The 8,421-nt window shown below is 44.2% G+C and overlaps 1 long non-coding RNA gene across 1 annotated transcript; it reads right to left on the bottom strand.

The window, feature by feature from the left end:
• Positions 1 to 771: 771 nt before the first annotated feature.
• On the bottom strand, positions 772 to 7,003 carry LOC137424068 (uncharacterized). Its single transcript, XR_013622703.1, has 2 exons — positions 6,877 to 7,003; positions 772 to 1,924 (listed from the first exon to the last, which is right to left on the bottom strand). It is a non-coding gene; the product is annotated as an uncharacterized LOC137424068 (long non-coding RNA).
• Positions 7,004 to 8,421: the final 1,418 nt, after the last annotated feature.

Raw genomic sequence — 8,421 nt, 5'->3', positions numbered from 1 at the left:
TGAGCTGGTGCACCTGATTCTACTTTTAGGTATTTGAAGTAGTGATAAATGTCGGGGTGTACTTACTTTTTCCACATGCGAAATTTGCATTTATGTTTATTTAAGTTATACAATGGACTACAAAATGTAAATGTTTCATGATATTTGTTATATTATATCACCTTTATCTATCAATATTGTTGAAATGAAGATCAAACAGCTGTATGTTGAAATATGTTGAAAAAGTCAAAAATTTACATGGGGTGTACTTACTTTTTCACGTGACTGTATATACATATGCAGTATATATGTACATATGAACCACCTTGAGAGGCCATTTTCCCCTGAAAAGCAGGGGTTGGCCTTTTTTGGGCACCATGGTCCCCTTTTTGAAGCAATGTTTTGTGGCCGGATGCTCTTCCTGCTGCCAACCCTGTTGGTCACCTCTTGTGACACACAGGGAATTACCTGCCAACCCTGTTGGTCACCTCTTGTGACACACAGGGAATTACCAGTGAACTGGTACTCAATTTGCCGACCTCGGAAGGATGACAGGCTGAGTCAACCCCCCTGGTGTTAATTCAGCGATCGACTGCGATTCAAACCGAGGATCCTAGGATCCCAAGCCAGCACCCTAACCACTAAGCCAACACCAGGCTGTACATATATGCAGTATATATGTACCTATATACATATATATATACCAGGGTGTCCCAACACCTTAGCCAGCCCCCCCCCCCCCCCCCCCCTGCCCAGCCCAACGTAGAAGAGGTAGGGAGAAACCACGAATAGGGGGAAAAAGCTTTATTATTCGACATCTCATGTGCACAGTTTCAAAGCTTTGCTTCAATATTTGGTGTGCCCACCGCCCGCCGACCGAACTGTCTCCAAACGCGTGGGGTAGGATTCCAAGAGAGACACAAACAAGTCACGATCGAACTCCATTTCTTCGAGGACGTTAGTCAAAGCAGTGAGAAGCTCTTCCCTGGTGTTCTGGAGGCGTTGTTCAACTCTGTCCTTGAGTATCGCCCCCAAATGTTCACAGGCGTTGAGGTCAGGCGATGCTCCCGGCCACTCATCGTTTCCGAAAAAATTGACCTTGTTCGCCTTCAGAAGATTCTGGGTCGCCAGTGCACTCATGCACGGGGCTCGGTCGTGCAGAAACGTGGTCTCCTTGATGCTGAGGACATTTTCTGGGTTCCGTAAGAACGGAATAACATGGCGGGTCAGCACAACGTCTCGGAGGTATTTGCTGTCCCATGATTGTCCTTGCTCTTTGATGACCCACATCAGCCTTTTCGCTGTGAACATCAAGAAGACGCCAACGCACCGTGCTGTCTTCGATTTCTCTCGAATCTTGAGTTTTTGTGGAATGTCATCATTGTGAAGAGCCCAAATTCTGTCGTTCTGGAAGTTGGGACATCGAGCCTCATAAATGAAAAATTCATCAGAAAGGGCCAGGAAAAGAAAATCATCAGAGGTCCACTCGCTCAAAAACTCACAAAACCACATTCGATCCTCGACGTTCTTCTCCGTCAGCTTCGGTGCTGGAATTTGGTGAAAAGCCTTTGTGCCAATGGACTGAAGGAACCTGTGGATACTTGATAAGCTCTTCTTCTTCCCTCGAAGAACCCGTTCAATCTCCTTTTGGAGCCCTCAAATGCTTTTCTTCTCCTTGGCAAGCGACTCAATGATGATATCCCTGCTTTCCTGAGACAAACATTGTGCTGTCTGTTCGGGCCGGCTGTCCATCTCGCAATCGAAGGGATCACAGTTCCAATTGCGTTTGACGAAGTCCTCAGACCTGTTCAGGTACTTGGCAACCCAGGATCGGGATATGGTTCCCGGCGTCTGATCCCTGGCGACTCGGAACGCGATAGCCATGATGCGGCATATCCACCTTTTCTTCTCGGAATCACCCGACCACGACATCACTTCACAAAATCTGCAACAGAACAAGAAAGGCTCATTAGATCATTATGAAATTTGGTATTTGAGATGTCAAATGAATGATCCTTCCCGCTATATGCCTGCCATTGTACAGTGGCGACCCAGTAGAGCTGGGCAGGGGGGGGAGGGGGCGGCAAGGTTTTGGGACACCCTGGACACCCATGTAAATATATACAGTTCAAATCAAATCTGGGAGAACCTTCAAATCTGGGAGAACTGGAGCAGTTTGCACTAGAAGAGTGGGCCAAACTGCCAGTAGAGAGGTGTAGGAAGCTCATTCATGGCTACAGGAAGCGCTTGACTGCAGTTATTTTGTCCAAAGGCCGTGCTACCAATATTACGTCTTGGGTGTCAATAATTTTGTCAATGACATTTATTTTTATTTTCTGATTTGAAAGGATATATTCAGTTCTGAATCAAAAACAAAGGTTCTGTAATATTAACAGTGAAATAAAGAATTGTGGAGACAAAATACTTTTATCAATTTCATCTTATTTTTAGAGAAAATTGTGAGCTATTTGAAAAAAGTGCAAGGGTGCCAATATTTTTGGCCACGACTGTATATGTATATGTGTATATACTGTATATATATAGATAGACAGTATATGTATGTGTGTATATACTGTATGTATATATAGATAGTGCATTCAGAAAGAATTCAGACCCCTTCACTTTTTTCACATTTTGTTATGTTGCAGCCTTATGCTGAAATCGTTTAAATTCATTTTTTCCCTCATCAATCTGCACTCAATACCCCATAATGACACAGAGAAAACAGGATTTTAGAAAGTTTTGCAGATTTATTAAAAAGAAAAAACTGAAATATCACATTGACATAAGTATTCATACCCTTTGCTATGACACTTGAAATTTAGCTCAGGTCCCTCCCATTTCTCTTGATCATCTTTGAGATATTTCTACACCTTGATTGGAGTCCACCTGCGGTAAATTCAATTGATTGGGACATGATTTGGAAAGACACACACCTGTCTATATAAGGTCTCACAGCTGACAATGCATAACGGAGCAAAAACCAAGCCATGAGGTCGAAGGAACTGCCTGCAGAGCTCAGAGACAGGATTGTGTCGCGGTACAGATCTGGGAAAGCCTACAAAAATCTCTGCTGCATTGAAGGTTCCCAAGAGCACAGTGGCCTCCATAATTCTTAAATGGAGGAAGTTTGGAACAACCAGGATTCTTCCTAGACCTGGTCGCCCGGCCAAACTGAGCAATCGGGGGAGAAGGGCCTTGGTAAGAGAGGTGACCAAGAATCCGATGGTCACTCTGGCTGAGCTCCAGAGATCCTGTGTGGAGATGGGAGAAACTTCCAGAAGGACAACCATCACTGCAACACTCCACCTATCTGGGCTTAATGGCAGAGTGGCCAGACGGAAGCCAAACAGTTCAATCTTGGTTTCATCAGACTACAGAATCTTGTTTCTCACAGTTTGAGAGTCCTTTAGGTGCTATTTTGCAAACTCCAAGCGGCTTTCATGTGTCTTTCACTGAGGAGAGGCTTCCGTCTGGCCACTCTGCCATTAAGCCCAGATAGGTGGAGTGTTGCAGTGATGGTTGTCCTTCTGGAAGTTTCTCCCATCTCCACACAGGATCTCTGGAGCTCAGCCAAAGTGACATTATTATATTATTTGATATGGTATTTTTTGATATAGTGACATTATAGATATTATAGATATACAAATATATTGTATATCTATAATATATTGGAGTACAATGCTAATGACAATGCAATGCTCCAACAAAACGGCACGACAAGCTCTTTAAAAAACGTTAACTTGGCATTTGTTCAAGGAGGAAACACCCTTTAGGGAGGTAGGATATTATTAGTATTAATTTTGTTTTGTAATTACATTAATATTATGCTGTTATTATAAGCGTCCTTGGAAAAATGTCACGATGAAGCTATCTTAGTGATTAATTAGTTAATTAATTTGAGACGTCCGATTTCTAGTGTTTGGAAATTTGGAAGAGCTTGACCCTAGCCTTTCCCTTGCGAGGGCAAGGAGGAACTTAACACTTGACACTTAAGCTTAGTTTGAAGTACACCCTGCCAGCGCCCACGGCGGGACGGCAGGGCAACCAGAAGGGACGAGGTTCTCCTGACCACGTGGCCCTCGATCTGGGAAGCGAGAGGCGTTCCATTAGTGGACGCGCCCCTCACGCCCCTTTGATATACACCTCAACACGCATCCCCATTTGTGGGGAAACCCCACTTGGCAGAGAAAACCCCCTTGGGGAAGGGGGCAAATTAATTGGCTACAACCTCTGTTGTGTGACCCTTAGTCCTCCTGTCAAGTTTGGTTGAGATTGGATAAGTAAAGACGGAATGTATCGCAGTCAAAAAATCATCAGACAGACAGACAGACACGAAATGGCGTATTTTAGTATGATTAGACATCGTGTATCTTTGGAATTCGTCATCGTGTAGCTCAGGTGTACTCTTGGGGTAGCAGTCCAGGATAATCGTCTCGGTCTTTGGAACTCCTCGTGAATATCGTTATCTTGTCTCCATTTCCAGAAGGAACCACTTTTCAACACTTTCTCCGGAATGACCCGTAATGAGCAATAAACCATCAAATTTCGTCCAAGACTTTAAGAAACAAGGCAACAAGCTTCATGCTTGTGGAATGAAGTCAAATCACTGCTGCTCCACATCCGTCTGACCCGTTGCCGCCAACAGCAGTGCATACAATGAGCCACACAATCACAACTGGAGGATGTTCATTGGCACCATATTATTATCATGGATGTGTCTAGACTTGAGTTTGGAGATGAGGTTGGGAGCGATTTGGCAATGGCAAGATTTAGCAGCATAATCGGTTTGGTGGGGACAGCTTGATGACATGTCCTTGTATTCAAGATGGCTGAATCATTTGGAGGGGAGCTGTGATTGGTGTCAGATACAGGGCTGAGACACTTACACCTATAGTTGTAACTTCGGCCCAACCGCAAAGTCCTAACTTCCTGTTTAGGAATGACAATACTAATCCACATGTTGTCAACGCTGCACTTCAGGGCCACACGATCACTCATGTACAATCCCCAGGGTGAAATCCAATTGAACATGTTTGGTGGGACATCCTAGCAAGGCAACTTTGTGGTCACCAAGTCTGCTCACTCAACCAGAAGTGCCCTTGGTGGATGAATGATGGCCCAACATGGCAGATTGAGAGCTGGATCGTCTTATTTGGTCGATCATAAGACGTGTACAACCTTGTTATGGGGTCATTTGTAGTCATGATAATGATGACCATTCCTTTTTGAGTTTCCTTTGCTATTGGCCACAATCCTGGACGGGTCGCCATTCCGACGCAGGATACCCGAGTGGCTCATTCATCCCAGCAAGCTGGTACTCAATTTACCGACCTCGTAAGGATGACAGGCTGAGTCAAACACCCTGGTGTTAATTCAGCGATCGACCGGGATTCGAACCCAGGATTCTAGGATCCCAAGCCGGCACCCTAACCGCTAAGCCAACACCAGACTCATTGGTAGTCCATTGTAAAGTGGGCTGCGATCATTTGTAGACCGACATTGTCTCTTTGTATGCTCAGACAGCCATGTTGTTTTCACACAAAAACTCAACATTGGCTTCCACTGACATCACATTTGTTTATGGAGTTCACAGATAACTGTACTGTTCCTCTTAATCCTCACGTGGCTCAATTATTGGTGAGGAGTACATAATAAAAGTCAAGGCGTGATTCATTAATCAATTAATTAATTAGTCAATTAATTAATGAAACTTTTCCTCAAAGTATATCGAGTCTGTAAATGTAGGTATTCAGTTGATCATCTTAAGTGCAATTTCATTGTTGCACGGATACATTAGTAAATGCCAGTGTGCCGTTACATGAATTGCATAGACGTGAGTAGGCAATGAACAAAGCATTAGGGGAGGATGGGGACAAATGGGACACCGTCGGATTTTCCATTCTGACAATGTCGATGTCGGAGTGAAATGATGACAGCTGTGTCAGGAATGGTGACCAGGTGTGAGCAGCCTGCTTCAAATGTAAGCCAACACAGCACCTGGATGTAAGCCAATACAGAACCTGAATGTAAGCCAGCACAACACATGAATGTAAGTCAACACAACACCTGGGTGTAAGCAAATACAGAACCTGAATGTAAGCCAACACAGCACCTGGATGTAAGCCAATACAGAACCTGAATGTAAGCCAGCACAACACATGAATGTAAGCCAACACAGCACCTGGATGTAAGCAAATACCGAACCTGAATGTAAGCCAGCACAACACAGGAATGTAAGCCAACACAGCACCTGGATGTAAGCCAATACAGAACCTGAATGTAAGCCAGAAAAACACATGAATGTAAGTCAACACAACACCTGGGTGTAAGAAAATACAGCACCTGAATATAAGCCAACACAGCACCTGGATGTAAGCCAATACAGAACCTGAATGTAAGCCAGCACAACACATGAATGTAAGTCAACACAATACCTGGGTGTAAGCAAATACAGCACCTGAATGTAAGCCAACACAGCACCTGAATGTAAGCCAATACAGAACCTGAATGTAAGCCAGCACAACACATGAATGTAAGCCAGCACAGCACCTGGATGTATGCCAATACAGCACCTGGATGTAAGCCAATACAGAACCTGAATGTAAGCCAGCACAACACATGAATGTAAGTCAACACAACACCTGGGTGTAAGAAAATACAGCACCTGAATGTAAGCCAACACAGCACCTGGATGTAAGCAAATACAGAACCTGAATGTAAGCCAGCAAAACACATGAATGTAAGCCAACACAGCACCTGGATATAAGCAAATACCGAACCTGAATGTAAGCCAGCACAACACATGAATGCAAGCCAGCACAACACATGAATGTAAGCCAGCACAACACCTGAATGTAAGCCAACACAACACCTGAATGTAAGCCAGCACAGCACCTGAAGTCCCACTTAAGCCCACTCTCTCCAATATGGGATTGGAATCTTGGAGCCCAGCATCATGAGCTGTGTTCAGATGGGAATGCCAATAAGGCCTAAACAAATCTTGCAAAACATCACATTTTACGAAGACAGCATAAATAGTTTTTATAACATTTAATTTTCAATTACCCTCGTTATGCAGAACCTTAAAGATTAAATAAATAAATAAAACTAAACATCAATGAACAATTGTGCTAAACGTCATGGAATAAGGGAAGGACAAAAACGCACTTGATCCCACCCTTTGACACCACTTTCCCATGACAGCGGTTTCCCTCAGGGTTGTAAAGCTGGAAATGACAAATGAGGTGTGGGGCCTGTCCAACCGGCTGTTGTTCCGGTGAAACAGGGCGAACTATACCACAAATAAATAATATGGTGATGTTGGACCTTGCACTGCAGTGGAATATGTCATGTTTTTTTCAAAACGGAAAAAACCCGTAATGGAATATGTCATGGCCAGAGGCAAGTTCTATTTGTGGGATAAAGAAGAAGGTAAATTGCAGGTGTGAAAAGAATCTTTCAGTCGGAATGCCAAAAGAATGTCAGGCCAAAATAGGGATGCAACAGCGTGTTGTTTTTCCACTCCACAATGCCAAAACACAGCACCAATTCACAACACGAACGTGTAAAGGAAGTTGTTTTTGTGTGCGGAGTGACGAAGCACATTGTTGTGAGTGCATTAGAACTTAGTAGTCTGTGTCAATGGGATATTGTGATTAAATTGGAGGGGGTGAATTCATGCACTGAGCCTTGACCACAATAAAGTCATCAAAAAGGAATCTTCCGAAGTTAATGTAAAGTAAGCCTGGTGGACGGTGTTGTTGTCTTATTTATTTATACAGTTTCTCAGGCTCATGGAAGAACCGTCACAAACACAAGTCACGGACTCACATGCAGACAGGGACAGCACATAACAGAGGACTTGACATCAGACAAACACGGGCCATCGACCTTGGCTGAACAAGTTACTTCCCGGAACATGACGGGTGCCGGCAGCACCATCTGGTGGTGGCCCTTTACTCTCCACAGTCAGCAGGACATTTTTAGGGAGAAATATTCCTCCCCAAGGGATTCCAACCCAGGGTGTTTTTCTGTGCTCTATCCTCTAAATGCTGAGCATCAACTGAGGAAGCAGCGCGTAGCAATTATAAATTCGGCCAAGATCCTTCTGGACTCAAAAGCGAATGCTCTAACTACAATGGTACTGAGTCTGGTTGTTGTTGTTGTTCTTGATTAGCCCATGTAAGTTCTGCTCAAACAGGCATGCAGCACGGAGATAACCGATTGATCTCCTGGGAGCAACCCACAGATCCCCCATATTTAAGATAGTGCACTCTTGCCAGAGCCGCACAGTCTTCCATAATGATTTGTTGTTGTTGTATAGCCCTGGAGAGTTCTCCCGAACAAGCCCGTGGCATGGAGACAGCCGATCAATCTCGTAGGAGTGACCCAGAGAAGCCCCACATCCAGGATCATGTATTCCCACCTTCACAAAGTCAG

This window comes from Myxine glutinosa, chromosome 3 (assembly GCF_964187855.1).
Source record: "Myxine glutinosa chromosome 3, kmMyxGlut1.1, whole genome shotgun sequence".
In the NCBI taxonomy this organism is placed as follows: Eukaryota; Metazoa; Chordata; class Myxini; order Myxiniformes; family Myxinidae; genus Myxine; species Myxine glutinosa.
Note: the sequence above shows the minus strand (reverse complement) of the source record. Positions and strands in the feature narration are given on the sequence as shown.